The 15,304-nt window shown below is 37.1% G+C and overlaps 1 protein-coding gene across 1 annotated transcript in view; it reads right to left on the bottom strand.

Annotated features, from left to right (window-relative positions):
* VSTM2B (V-set and transmembrane domain containing 2B) overlaps positions 1 to 15,304 on the bottom strand; it is a 186,150-nt gene that overhangs the window by 87,982 nt on the left and 82,864 nt on the right. Inside the window, exon 2 of the mRNA XM_051629669.1 lies at positions 10,127 to 10,406. The gene's annotated coding sequence lies outside the window, so the exon portion shown is untranslated. The remainder of the gene's footprint in view (positions 1 to 10,126; positions 10,407 to 15,304) is intronic.

Here is a 15,304-nt window from a genome sequence, read left to right on the forward strand (position 1 = left end):
CTGAAGATCCCAGAACTTGAATCACATTTTAAGAGTTCTCCTGTTATTCCTAACAGTCAGAATTAAAAAAAAACAACAAAAATCAAACACAAATAAAAACTCTTTTCCTAAAGAACATGGATCAAATGAATTATCAGTTAATTACCTATACGATGACCATGTATAGAGCTACTGTCCAATAGCAAGTTATTCAGCTACCAATGAAGAAAATAAGGTAATCCTTAGGTTTTCAAGTATCTAGTTTATCTTAAAAAGATCTTGCTGCTGTCTTAGTTGAGGCAAGGACCATACTGTGGCACGTTTAAAGGGCTCTGCTGCAGAACTGCTGTATACCCAGCAGCACAGAGTTCACCCTGAGACTGACAGCAGCCACACTGTGATACCCACTGGCATCTCCCACCAGAACAAGGTTATTAGTACTATAAGGTAATATAGCAGGTGAGAAATAAGTTTGCAGAAATAAAACTGCTGAACTTTTTCTGACACAGTAAAACTGTACATGTCTATATACAGGGCAGTTTATATCTGTTTGATGAAGCAAACTGTTCTTTCATCTGCGGTCATTTCAGTCCAAATCAAATTTCCAACATTAAATACTACAATCAATTAAAATAATGAAATCTTGGTAACTTTTCCTAAGTATTTTTTATTCTAAAACTTGTCAAAGATAATTCCCTGGATAGCTTTAAAATACAAGTTTTTTAATGGCAAGGATGTCAAACATGGAAGAGTAGTTAGGCAAGGGAAAAATTAAAATAATAGTGACTTGCTTTACCTACAGACTGTATCACAAACTAAGCCCAAAGGACCATTAAACTCAAAACACATATACATAAAGTTTTAATTAATCACACATTCCTTAAGATCACAAATTTTATTTAGTCAGCATCTTGATTTCATTTTTTCCCCCTGTTCTATTTCTGCAATCATAACATGATTTTGTTAAATATTTAAAGGCTTCCTTCTCAGAAATAAGTAAATTGTCTATTTGTATAGCAGATGAAACACTAGTTATACCTTGGAGAATTACAAATATAAACAGAATAAGCATTCAGGACAAAATAAAATTAGAGTCTAAAAATGTTTGGAGGAAAGAGCACAATTTATATTTACCAAATTCATGTAATATTAACATGGAAGAAGCTGTGTATCCAAAGCTAACTTTCATGACAACCTCTACTTCCATAAATATTTATTATCAATACAGCATATCTAACCAGCTAAAACCATTCTAGCCATGTTTGCATTTCAGAATTATTATTTTTGCAGCTAGCATATTAATTTCCTTGAAATGAATAATTCATTATGATTATTTTTCATTTCTCCCCTGTGTGTATTTTCAAGAAAATGGTATCCTAAGGCTTGAATAATTACCAGGAGAATAGTAGATAGTTACCTTGATCTTTGCTCACAATACATGTATGCGTTTGTGTTATCAGGGCTTCCTAGTATTTTCTCCAGCACACAACATTAGGTAAGACTAGAAAATAAAGCCACAAGGTGATACAAATTCTCTTTGAATCAAGATGATTCAAACTTGCAATATCATCAGTATGCAGTTATAAAGGGGCATCCCTTTTGATCTCTGCAGATTATTTGGGACTATAATTTCAACCTACTTGCTCTAATTTGACAGAGGCTGTGAAACAGCCTCGGTGAAACACAAGATACTGCAGGGCTTTTCTTGAGTGAAACGGGACTGCAGTCATGGGAAGCAACTTTTTATGTTAAAAAAAAAAAAAAAGACAACTCCAGCAGATGATGCTATTTTTGAGGGACATTTCAGCTTTGGCACTAGCTGTCCTGGCAGCACATCTCTTCCGTGACTGCCTTCATGCAGAGGAGGCTACAGCCTCTCACCCCACATGGCTTCTCAGGTCAGAGATCAGCACAGGCAGCTCCAGACCTGGCAATACTCTGTGGGCTCTACCATGCTGTTCTTTATCTGAAGTGGATTATACTTTGGTTTAAAATACAGAGAAAGGGGAGGGGAAAACAGCAAAGGCTAATCTGGTCTTCCAGTGAGGAGTACTACAGTCATGAGCACTGAAACCCTCTGATATTTTTATGTCCCACTCTTAAAGCTGCTTGGGTTTGATCTATATGTTTAGAGCAAAATCTATAAAATCTCTCTTAAAATTTGAAAACTGTCAGTGGCAAATCCATGATGAGTCTGAAGGAGAACACTGGGACAGAGCTAGCATGCAGGCTCCCACTTCCACTGCTAGCCCAGAGTTGGGAACACATTGAAGAAAACAACCTACTGAGGAAAAGACAGCCCATCTTCTATAAAGGGAAAATTGTGTCTTAAAAGCAGTGTCCTGTGAAGGACACTTCTGAAGGAAAAACGGATAAGGGTCATTGGTGACTAGAGGATACTTGGAACAATGAAAACATTACAGTGAGTTCCCTCAAAAACAAACCAACCTCAAAAAATATATAGGAATGATCACATCAACCCAGACTAGACCAGCTGTGAACATACAGCACCCATTTGTTCAGGAACGTCTATTGTAAAGCTGGGGAAAATGGTGTAAGGAAACAACCTGTCTGCTGCTTTCCTGCCACTGCAGGGCCCAGCCTCTCTGCCCTGTGCCCATGGTGCCCAGCATCCTCTCAGCTTTTCAGCCCACACACTGACTCTGTCCATGCTGCTGGGCACCTCACTGTCCAGACACCACCACCAGTCCCTCTGGAGGAGAATCTGGGACATGCTCACCCTGCTTAATTTTTAGCTTCAAAAGACATCAGCCTTCTGGGGACCTTCTGAGTGTGAAATAAGCTGCTTCTTGCCCTGCTTCAGTTAAGCTGCTGAGTATCAAAACCTTTGCAAAATGTCAGAATCTAAGTAATTATTATAGTTCAGCACAGACAGTACACTTTTTATGCAGCTTTCACTGTTTCCCAGCTTCAGCACATAAGATAAAAACTGCAAATGGATATAAAATAGGAAGCTCTCTTAGAGGGCAGAAAAATGCATTTTCTTCACTGTAAACTACATCTTAACATAAAATGGCAATTACCCAGGCAGGAAATGGATTTCTCATTCCTTTTAAACATGCAAAACATAGGCTGATACAGTAACCTATATGTAAGGGTACAAATTCTGTATCTACTACTGCTATTTCTTGTAGAAACTTCCTAAGTATGAATGTTAAATGTATACTTGCACCAACTTCTAGACCCTAAACCTGTCAGCTTTCCTTATAATCATCTTAAACATTTATCAAAATTCATAAAGTTTTCATAAGGACTAAAACCTCAGTAGTTGCAAACTAAGCTGAAGATGGAATTTACTGCTATCGTTCTGCATCTAATGTTTGCACAACACTAATCAATAAAGACATTCCCAGCTGGTTTTAAGATTTAACAGGATCTATAGAATGACTGTCAGAATTCTTAATACTCACAGAGTCACAGAAGAACGGCATAAATAAGACAAATTATATGAATAAGTGGCATTAGAATGCACTGGCAACACACCCAAAAAGTTATTTTTAAGGACTGTGACAAGAAAGACTCCAATTAATCTACATAAGTTACCAGAAAGTAACCATCATTACTGAAAATATTATTTCTCTTTTTATCACATAAAGAATTCATTGTACGTACAGGAGGAATATATACTCTTTGGACTTATTAAAATAAATGTTACAAGTTACAATTAAATGAGTCTTAAATTGAAATAATTACCTAGAAACACTGAGCAGAGGAGTACAGGTGAACAGCACACACACCAAAGTATGCAGCAAAGGAAATAAGAATAAATGTTTGCTCTCTCAAATGCTGCATCTCCAAGCAAGCAGCATGATGTCAGCTCAGGCAACAAACAGTTCATGTAATTAAATAAGAGGTTTATTATATAACAACAACAAAAAAAAAAAGGCTGTAGACAAGTCTGAACAACACTAAAAAAATATTTAATTAAGTTTCTAATAATGCAATGCTAGAACCTAAGTGTATGAACTAGATCTGTTCTGCTCTGACATTTCTTCTAGCTTTTTATTCTAGAATTTCAAAAGTTAATAAAAGAATTATAAAGGAGGAAAAAAGGGGCAGTGGCGTGAAATAATTAATTTTTCATATAAATAAAAGGTACTCTGCAACTGAAGAAATGGCAGCTGAAGTCATAACATTAGCACAGTTCAGCTGACAGCCCCCTGCAGCTCACCCAGCCATTAGCCTTGTCCCTCTTTCCTGCTCTGCTGTTGAGGGGACCCCACACTGCCTACTCCACTCAAGCTGCTGCCTCAAAGGCACAAGCAGGTTTCCACCCTCCCCTGCTAGCCACCCTCCTTTTTCATCAGCTGCCAATATTCCTCTGCCAAATTTTACTAGCTATGATTTAAAAGTATAATTATAAGTGTTTTTAGTAAAGACATAAGTGATATTTTAAGGCAGTCAGTGAAATAAATTGGTGCTAAGGTACATTCCTCACTAACTGGTTTCTCCACAGTTCTTTTCTGGTTCCTGTTGGGCAGTTGCCTCTCTGCTTGATCAGTGATTCCTGCTGCCTCGGCTGTTGTCTATACAATGACATGCTTAGACACATCTGAGAAATTCAAGTGTCTCCTTCTCCGCACTCATGTCCATCTTAACGCAATTCTCTTTCAGTTCTCTTTTCTTCTCAGACAATTCCTTGTTAGTATAAATCACCTGTCACTTATCTTGATAGATTTAGTGGGAGCCAAACTGAGAAAGCTGAGACAATGCTCAGCTCTTAGCACAGCATTCTTTATTTTACCATTCTGATACTCTACATAGCAAAACTATAGTTTTCAAATTGCATTTGAATATCATAGATTATGAAATTACAGCTCTGTTAAAGAGTGCTCTAAGGAAGATTTTTGACTGCTAAATAGGTGTTTTAAAGTACTCCTTTTAGCCATGATTTTCACTGTCTGCCAAAGAAATGTGTTTTCAGGTATCACTCTTACAGAGGGAGATTCTACACGCTGAAAAATGTATGTTGTGGCATGTCATAATACTGTATTCACTGATTAAAATAAAAAGCATGAAACTACAGAACAAGTTTTGAAATCTGGGTTTTATCCAGGGAAATGGACAGTATTCAGCCTTCAATATTTTCAAGGCACAGCTAAGAGTGGTCAACCTAGACCCACTGCACAGCGACGCCAGGGTCAACTCTTCACCCCTTTCAGCCCTAAAGTCTACATGGAGCTGCTTGCTACTGTAAAATTAAGCACATGAATACATGCAGATGGAGCAGCACTTAAAAACTCTTTTTTGGGTATTGGCTTTTTTTTTTTGGTTGGTTGGTTGGTTATTTTGGCTTATTTTTCTCCCTTGCCTAATTTTTGCAATGCAGGTGGTTTTGGACTCCACACAACACCTTCCTTCCATCTGGGCAAGGCTGCTGATACCAGCAGCACAATGCAGAGAGCTCTGGGGCCACTCTCACCTTCATGGGATCTTACTCCGAGGTCTTTTCCAGCTGCATTTGGTGGGCTACGCCAGCCTCATCTCTAGCCTTTTCCTTCTGATAAGGGATTACTCCAGTTCAGCCAACTCTATTAAATGGAGACACTAAATACCACGCAAAAGCGCCAGGACCCACTAACAGCAGTAGGAACTTTCCCAGGGATGTCAAAAGAGCTTTGGGTCATGTCAAAAGTGCCTTTGTCTTTACAGGAGAGTAAAAATTGCCTAGAGATATTTAATATTCAGAATATGATTAGTGCACTTTTAACAGCTTGCTAATATCAACAAGTTCACACAATAGAACAAATGAATTAAATGGAAGACAACTATAGGATATACAGTAACTATTCCATGTAGCAATTAAAAAAAAATTAAATAAAAAAAGGGCACTTGTCTAAATATTGGTACCAAAAGTTGGAGTTTAAAGAGGTTTCCCTTTACAGAAAAAATATTAAAGAAATTATGGTTCATTATAGCATTATTTGGGCAGACATTAATTAATTATGCCTTCAGGGATTTGTGTAGAATTTTGGATGGATGCAATCAGACCTTTGGTTATCACATATTCCTAAAATCATGCCACAGTTGTCAGTTCAATTATACTTTTAAAAATACTTCTCAAATATAACAAGATAAAAACTTGTTTAACAATATCTTTACCATCATGGTAATGTGTTATTTAATTTCAATGTATTCAAACTAAAGGTATCCATTTTCAGCCTAATTTAATACACTATCCCCAGGAGGATTCTTTTTGACAGAATACATACTCTGGCAATACCTTAAAAAAAGATGATACACTGCAAGCAATATTCCTAATTGTGGGTGTAATTTTGGAAACAAGGACTTAAGTACATTTATAACTCCTAAAATTCATTTGTTACTAGTCTTCAAGTTACTAAGGAATAGCACTGCCCTTCTGTTAGGGCTGGCAGCACCTTTGCCGTATGGAGATTATCTTCAATGCAATAACCTGATGAACTTGAAGCCCATTAAAAGCACCTCTGAAAGAACACAGGAAATCCTGAGCTTAAGAAAAGTGAGAATGGGAAGGATGTTATTTAATTTTACTGACACAGAGACAATTTTTCTCTCCAATAATATGCTATCATTTATTTTAATCAGATACCACTATTAATATATGTATTTAGCTAAGTAGAACAAGCAAAATAGAGTGTGAAAGAAAACCAAGCCTCTTTTTTTAAGCGTAGGAGACAAGCATCAGCTTGACAACTGCAAAACAGCATGCACTGACAGTGCAATTAAGTTTAAATTATCTAATATTAATTTTGCATACCTACGGCACCTGCAGTGTACCAGATACCAACTCAATGAGTTCATGCACACAAATTAATTTCACTGCACTGCTTTGAAGCTGACTTTCTAGACTGACCAAGGAGCATGGCCACGCTCCTCTGTAGAATCAATCAGGAAATCTCACCAACCAAAGTCAGGCTTGAGAGACAGAGAAACAGCAGCAAGAGTTAACAATCCACTCAACCTTTCATAATCTTTCATACATAATTGCTTTAAAAGAAAATATTAAATAGGATCACACCTTTTCATTTTTTAAAAGTTCCCATTACATTATTTTAAGATTATCAGAGAATAACCAATAATTTGAGAATTAACAGAGTAAAAAGAAAGTTTATGATCTCAGTGCATTTTTATTTTGCAAGACACAGACTGTTCACACTAATACACTCATTGACCAGCTGAAAAACTTGATGGACAAGTCAAGTGATTTAATGCCAGGAAAGAAGATACCAACATAAAGGAATCTTGACTCAAAGATGGTGCCAGTCCCAGTATGAAAAAGAATGGGGGCAGAAGAAAGAAAACAGAAGTGGGAATATAATGCTAAAATAAAATACCTTTATGTGAGAACATTAATTGAAATAGACAAATTTATAAATATTAATAGCTTAATTTCATGCCTACAAATTTACAAGTGGCTTTGAAAGCTGATCAAGGCAACACTGGGGTCTCTTTTGATAAATCTGTGAAAGAAAAATTAAGGAAAAGGATTGTTGAAGTTATAGAGTGGAAGAAGAACACTGCATTGCACAATTAGAGAAAAACTGCTTAATAAAAACACACTTAAAAAAACTTGCTGATGTTTTTGGTGGACTTCCTTTCAGTCTTAGGACATAAAACTGTGGAACTGAGGGGACTGAAAATCCCCTCTAAAGCCTAAGATATTCCTTAGGTCTCAAAATGACATATGGACATGTCTAGCGTTACTCTCATGGTTAGAATTTTCCTTAGTATTGAAAAATTAGTATTGAAAATTTATTAAAAGAACCTCCGAATTTTTGGGGGCTTAAATAATCAGTTATTAGTTTTTTCTTTTCTCCCAAAGAATATACTTTCTCATTTTGAACATTTAAGGTTCAAGTTCTTTAGCATTTCTGATTTCAGAAGGTAACTGCTCAAAGAAAGAAAACTGCTACACAATCACCAGCTTTTGGATTCAGGTAAGAAAAAAATACTACACTATTTACATAGCTCAAAGGATTTATGTAATTATGTTTTCTAATTTGTGTAATTAGTTTTGATTTCCCAAGATTTGGCACCATGATAAGGTAGGTACAAATTTGTACCAAACTGTAAAACTTGTGAGCAAAAAGGTTACTAATGAGAAAATACCAGTTTATATCAACACAAAAACTCTCCTGAGCAAAGAGAGATACAAATCTAACAGGTAGAGGTAATTGGGTCTGAATGCCTTAACAGTAATCATCACCTCCTGTCCATATCAAAAGGAGAAGTATTAGGCCCTTTAAGAAAATAACGGGATAGATCCTTGGAAGAAAAAAAAAAAAAAAGGGCAAGCAGAAATAATGAAAAAGGTAACTAGAGACTAATTCATACCATCTAATTTGAGATGATGACTTTCAGCATCTAAATGATGATCTTGTAGAAGCAGCATGGAGGGGCACCTGAAGAAGATGAATCAGAGCACCTCCTAGTCATGCTTCTCTCCATTACTGATCACAGGGTACACAGCATTAGCTGGCCAGAAAAGCACTTTCTCTTCTCCCTTCAAGTAACAGACTAAGAACGTCCACTGACTCAAACTAGATTTTTTGCAAGCTCTGCAAGGCCTCAAATAGTAGACCATCAGGGCTGTGGTTTTACAAAGTTTGCTTTCACCCTCCTTGCTAAGTGATTTTTAAAAAATAAAAATCAATAACCTATAAGTAAACAATCATACTAGCTGATGTCCAACATAGTGTCTATTTTAAATTTTAAATTTAAAAAAATCTTGTAAAGGGATTACAAAGTAAAGTACATTACAAAAATGGCACTTTTGGCTCTACCTGTTTGTACATGGCAGCAGTCATTTACTCTATTAAATGCTCTTCAAACAAGTGAATTTCTATTGAGAATATCTGCAGTTTATAATAAAATTTTATTTCTAAGAGATTGAGAAAATAGTTTCAGGGCATCTAGGTTGAAAACTTATTGATAGCTTTTGTAAAATGCAGATACATCTCAACCTGCATTAGATTAAAAATGGCCCTTCCAAATACAGACTGTAGTTAATAAAGGGTGGCACACAAGAATTATTCTAATTATGTTTTTTACTTATCTCAGAGTTACACTATGAGTTTTCCATAATTCTGCTATTTATAATATCTGTATTTAGGAGTTAGTTCTGGTAAGATGCTGAACATTTTGAACTTGACACCCATTTTAGAAGATAAGATCCACCAACACCTCTGAGAAGATATATGTAATAGTAAGAAGTTATTTCCACATGCTTATGATTAAGCATGTCAATCTAATTGATTTGCTACGTTAAGATACTATAGCACTTCACAATCTAAGTATTCATTCTATTTTACAGATGGGAAAACCATGCAGCTGGTCAATGAATAATTCTGGACTGAGAGTGCAGTGTCACATTTCAGTTAAACTTCCATCCTACTTGAACCAGACTATCCTTCTGTTTATGCAGCAGGAATCTTAGAAGCTTTTTTTCAGCTAGAACTGTATTAACCACTGTTTACAGTCTTTGCTTCCTTTTCACCTTCTGCTTACAACTAACAGTAACCCTCCTCTCTCAGACCATGAAACTTGTGGACATATTCTTGACCCCAATATCACAATCACATACATTCTCTTGATTGTAAAAACCTTACCAAACTGTTCTTGCTCATCTTGCACATTCAAACATGTTTTCTGTTGCCTCTACTAACACCTGTGCTGTGACAGTTATCTTCTACCTGTGCCACTCAGTTATGTAAGTCACCAGATAGGCAACTGCTTTCCCTGTTGCTATATGCCATTTTCCAGATATTGTTTCCTCTATAATGTACCTAATTTGATACCTGCTACCTTTAAAAACCTTACAATCCATTTCATTATAGCAGAAGAATAAGATCTGAACAACCTGATCACATGGTCACCTGTGAAGCTTCTTCTCAACTGAAACCTTCTCAACATAAGAATATTATGCAGTTGTTTCCTGCTCCTTACAGAAACAATTTTGTTGCTAGCTATTACACAGCTTACAGAAATCCATGTGTTTAACCAAATGCTAGACTGATTAAAAATAAATAAATTGCTCTGCTACAAGCCTCTGATCTTTATTGTGCTCTTTAAATTAAATGATAGTTGCTCATTGGATGGAACTGCAATTGACACAAGTATAGGTATTTTCATTTAAGATTCTTACCTTCTCCTTGGAAATCTGGCATGTATTCAGCTGCAGTACAGAAAAGCAGAGAGGAAATTCGACACCAGCAGAAGCTCTTCTTCACAGGAGCAAAGAAGTCACATTAATGCAGACCCCATAAACTTCTACCAGCTATGTGACCTCTTCATCCAGCCACAGACAGGTGAGCACAGAAAATCATCCTCTGTGCAGACTGCACAGGCTCTGCAGGGAGCTCTCTGCCTATGGTCCTATGGCAAGACCATGGAAAATGGACCTCAAAATCACAGGCACAGACCACCTGTAACAGACAAAAGTTAAACCCAGGGTCATTCCTGTATTCTTACAACTCTGTGAACAGAACAGCAAAATTTAAAAGCCAGAAACCTTGCCTAACTCTTCAGAAGCACACAGCAAGCCTGTGGTACATGCTGAAAAATTCTGCTAGAGAGAACAGCAACATCTCAAAGCAAAGAGATCACAATTATTACTCCCTCAGGGAACCACAGAATAACAGAAGCTCATTTGAAAACAGATAAAACCATGTGAGTGAATGAAACTGAGCCTCTACTAAGGTTTAGACATGTAAAAGATAGGGCTGGTCCTTTTAGCAGTATCTGCAGTACAGTTTTATGAAGAATATTCGGCTGTAAAAAGAGATGTTACAGATGAAGTTGAAAAAGCCTCATTTGAAATAATATTGATCAAATTGCAAGATCAGTGAACAGTGAAACAGGTATGTCTTCCTGTAGGTCTTTGTCACTGATTGACTGTAGAACCATTAGTGTGAATATACTCTCCTAATGGATTATCAGAATTGACTTCTGAAAGACAATGTTTCTCCTCCAGGCTTATAAAACCCCAAAAGTGCAATGAATGAAGTTTTGCTGGACTTGAAAGGACAAAGGCAATCTGGAGGCATCAGACATATTCTCTGTATACTCTCACAGCCACACAGAGAACTCAGTTTCTTTTTGCAAGGAAAATATATTTGACAGTAAGTTACATTTTAATTATGACAGTTAATTAGAAGGAAACTATAAACCTCTTACAAAAAGCAAACCAACATATATTCCCAAGTGGGCTTCTGTACTTTTGCTTCTCTTTTCTTGTGTATCAATTACAGGCACATCTCACTTTGTATATCATCAACAACAGCTTAATAGTGCTCTAGCAAGCAAGCAAGCATGTTAGCTCTCCAAGATGCTTACCAAAGGACTTTTAAATGTAAGGACGCAGATCAAAAGTTCAGTGAACAATGTAAAGAACTGAAAAGGACTCAAAACACTTCAGCAAAATGACAGCAGGGTAACATGGATACAGCTTAAAAGGACCCTTTTGAAATGGGATTCCCCAGTGCGCACATGCCAGTAGCTGCCAGCCTGCAAAATCTTCCCCTTCAAGAACCACACCCCCTCACCACACAGAAGCAATAGGGAGATAGGAGCTACAACTGGGACCAGGGGAATCTGAATGCTTGGGGGTCACTGGGGTAGCACTGTGTGAGCAGTGTCCATCTGGCAGCAGGAACCACAGAAGCCACTGGGCTCATTGCTCTGGGGCACATTCACACATGCATGGCTTTCGGCATGTGAGCAGTCCAGCAAACTGAATTTTTCATCCCACCTTCTCCACAACCGTAGAGTTAAGTTGTTAACGGACAAAGAAAGAAAGCAAACTCAGCTTTATGTCTGAGTGGCACAGCTGCCAGAGGTCCCACAGAATGCTTAACATTTAAGTTCTACTGAGCATTGTAGGAAGAAACCCTGAAGCCTGATGAGGTTGAAGTCTGTATTTCAGTGTCAGAAACAAGAAAATACTGTGGTTATTGCCTCAAACTAATTTCATGGCCAGTTAGCAACTATTCCAAATCAACTGTCACTTGTGACATTCTTGTCATTTGGAGGGATGCTGCAAATACTCATGCATTTATATAGTGAGTAATTTTCAGATATGTAAGTACTCAGATAAGCTAGGGAGCAGTAAATGCTAAGTCATCACTGAGAAACACTACTGAAAATCTGAAAGATTGGAGGGGAAGAGTCTTGTCCAAATAGTTTTCATTCTGCACCTCTGCCCTGCTGTAGAGTGCTGCCTTCACATGGTGAAACTTCTGGGCTCTTAGAGATGATTCTTTAACAATTCATCTAGTAAGTGCAGTTCAGTTTAATAAACTGATAAATATTCCTGATTGAACATAAGAGTTTGTCACAATATCTGATGCTAAAATGTAGGAGTAGATAGGTGCAACAAAAATAAAAGGCATAGGTGTGCTCCACTGATCTGGAGGTGGAAAAAAAAATCCTCTGGGCTTTTATCAGAATTTGCCCACTTACTGCTTCAGCCAATGAACCATGATGGAGTGGCACTGCTATTACTGTTGCCTACAAACCTCACCATAAAGTAGACACATCTTGAGATTAATTAGGCACTTACTACCAGAATCTTATCCATAATTTCTCTCTTGAAGCCGTTTTGTTCATTTTTAATACAGCATATTTGACAGATCACACACAATTAAAACATAAAACAGATATAAAATTACTTTTCCATTTTTTAGGTTGCAATTAAAAAAATATACATAGCAAGCTTTGTTGTCAGACTAGTGAAAGGCACAAATACATAATTTTAAAAGAATCAACTTGAATAGGTAACTTTCATGATAAAATAAGTTATTCAACACCAATAGTGACCAAAGGAAGCTCAACCCAAAGAGAAAATACTTAAACATAGATCACAAATGTACAGGTACCTGAAATAAGAAATAAGACAATGCATGTTTTGTCTGTAATTTTAAAAAAGATATTTCATGGGGAGAACAGATATAAAATACAGAGAGATGTATACACACAGAGAAACAGATCTGCCTTCTTGCCAGAGTGCTGCTCAAGCCCACCTGAACAGCACAAGTTAAACACCACTAGCTCTAAGTAGGAATAATTGGAAAAAAGGTTTTTACACAGAAAACTGAGATAATAGCTTCCTCCCAAAAAAGCGGGAGATGGACCATTAATGACAATATAACATCAAGGGCTAAATTTTTAAGAAGCCCTATAACCAGAAAATTACTTTTGGATTGAACGGCAAAGATTTCACCATATTCCTGGTAACAGACCTGCTGGAACAAAACCAGATTTGCTCTTCTTACTGTCCACATGTGGCAAACTGAGCAGTGCACAGAACCGTGCCCTAAGCACCAGGCCAGCCAGGCATTCAGCTACAGCCTAAAGCCAAGGCACAACGTAAAGGGCTCTTTTTCCTAACTACAAAACAGAAAGAAAACATCTTTCCTAGTTATGCATCTTTCTAACAATTTTTTTATTGACTTTCCTAGACTTCTCAAGCAAAACAGATTCTTAACCTTGATTTTACTGGTGAATGTTTACCCTTTCTTTGAAAACTAAATTCTCAGGCCTCTACAAGAAGGACAAGTTTCCCTCTTCCTCTCAGTCCCTTCCCAAGTCCCTGATCACACCACTTTCTTCTCCCTGAGTTAAAGAGAGTAAACAGCTTAGATTCATTACAATACCTTTCCTCCTCCAGAAATGATCCCAATAGGCTTTACATAATTTGGCTTCAAAGTTCTGAGTGGTCCCAACTGCTGATAAAATTAATGGGAAATGAGTGCACTGCAACTCAGAGAATTAGTTCCATTCAGTAACACTCAGGCAACAGCAAATCACTGTTCTCAGTGCAAAAATGAAACTGCCTCCAAGATGAAATATAGAAGAACAACAACCTTTTCTTTTTATTCTTCAAAAAGCAGCAGTGAATCCCAATTAGGAAAAAGGGGAATGCTCAGCAGATTTGAACGTAACTCTCTGAAATAGTTTCCTGCTTCCAAACCCACCCAGTATGACACTGTGGAGGGGGAAAAAAATAAACAGCCATGTGTGTCAAAGTTCAAAAATTCATCTACCTTCAAGTTTGAAATAACAGATACTCTACATAGAGCACAATTTCTCCAAAAGGAAAATACATTACTGTACAATCAATAAAATGCAATTCTAGATTCATACAAATAGAACGGAAACGTGATGCATTTTAAAAAAATATATATTAATGATGCTGAAATAAATAAAAGCAGGCTCACCTGGTTCTTTTGACTATTTTTTAAAAGTGTAAAAAAAATCAGATTTAATGCATGATTAAATAGATATTCTACTAACTTGAGGCAATTGAAAGCAGATATTAAAGGGCTATATGATACAGAAAATCATAGGAGACTGCTACTGATAATTGCTAATTATAAGCATTCCTAATGCCTTGTCATGCATGAATTATAGGTCAATCCTTAACTATAGACCTTATTCCATGTTCTCTCTATACATATTAGAGGCACATTTGTGCTGTTGTAGGAATGGTTTTGTCAGCACTTCCACTATAAACCTCTTATCAGGACTTAAAACTTTGTCATAAAATGTGCTTCAGAATGAAAATTGCTATGGTCTCTGTCTGTCAAAAATACAGCAAGAATGTTACAAAGATAAAACCACAGAAAAGCTGAGGCTGGAATGGACCTGTGGAGATCATCTAATCCAATCTCCTTGCTCAGAGCAGGGCCAACTACAGCAGTCTGAGCTGTGTCCAACTGAGGATTGAATAACTCTGTGCATAGAGAATCCAAAACCTGTCCAGGCAACCTGCTCCAGTGTTTGATTACCCTTCTGTGAAAAAAAAGATTGTTCTTATTTTTATGTAGGTTATATTTTATTACATTATCCATTATATTTAAGAAACCAAGTTTTAAGCTAGCTAGAATTAATACTATTACTAGCTTACCATGATTTAACTATCTGAAAATAATGCAGCTGTAATTCATCACTGAGGTGTCTGTGTATTTTCATGAATGACCACATGCTCACGTACATTGGACCCCTACCATTCTCAGTGCTAAATTCAACATGGCCTGAAACTCAGTTGAATATTTGGGTCTGAGTAGAAGAATGTGATTTCCTTTAATCGCCTTAACATAAGCAATGGAATAATTTTACTGAAAGCCTAAGAATAGTATGGGAGAAGGACCAGCCCAAATCCAGGTAGCCATGTTCCACTCCCATGTCTGAAAGGAGAACACAGCCCAGCAGCATGACTCCATTCCCCCAGTTCACCTCCTCTGTCCCTCAGAGGAGGCTGGGTCCAGCTGCAGGAATGCCACCACAGAACTGCAGGAATGCCACCACAGAACTGCAGGAATGC

This window comes from Apus apus, chromosome 11 (assembly GCF_020740795.1).
Source record: "Apus apus isolate bApuApu2 chromosome 11, bApuApu2.pri.cur, whole genome shotgun sequence".
Lineage (NCBI taxonomy): Eukaryota > Metazoa > Chordata > Aves > Apodiformes > Apodidae > Apus > Apus apus.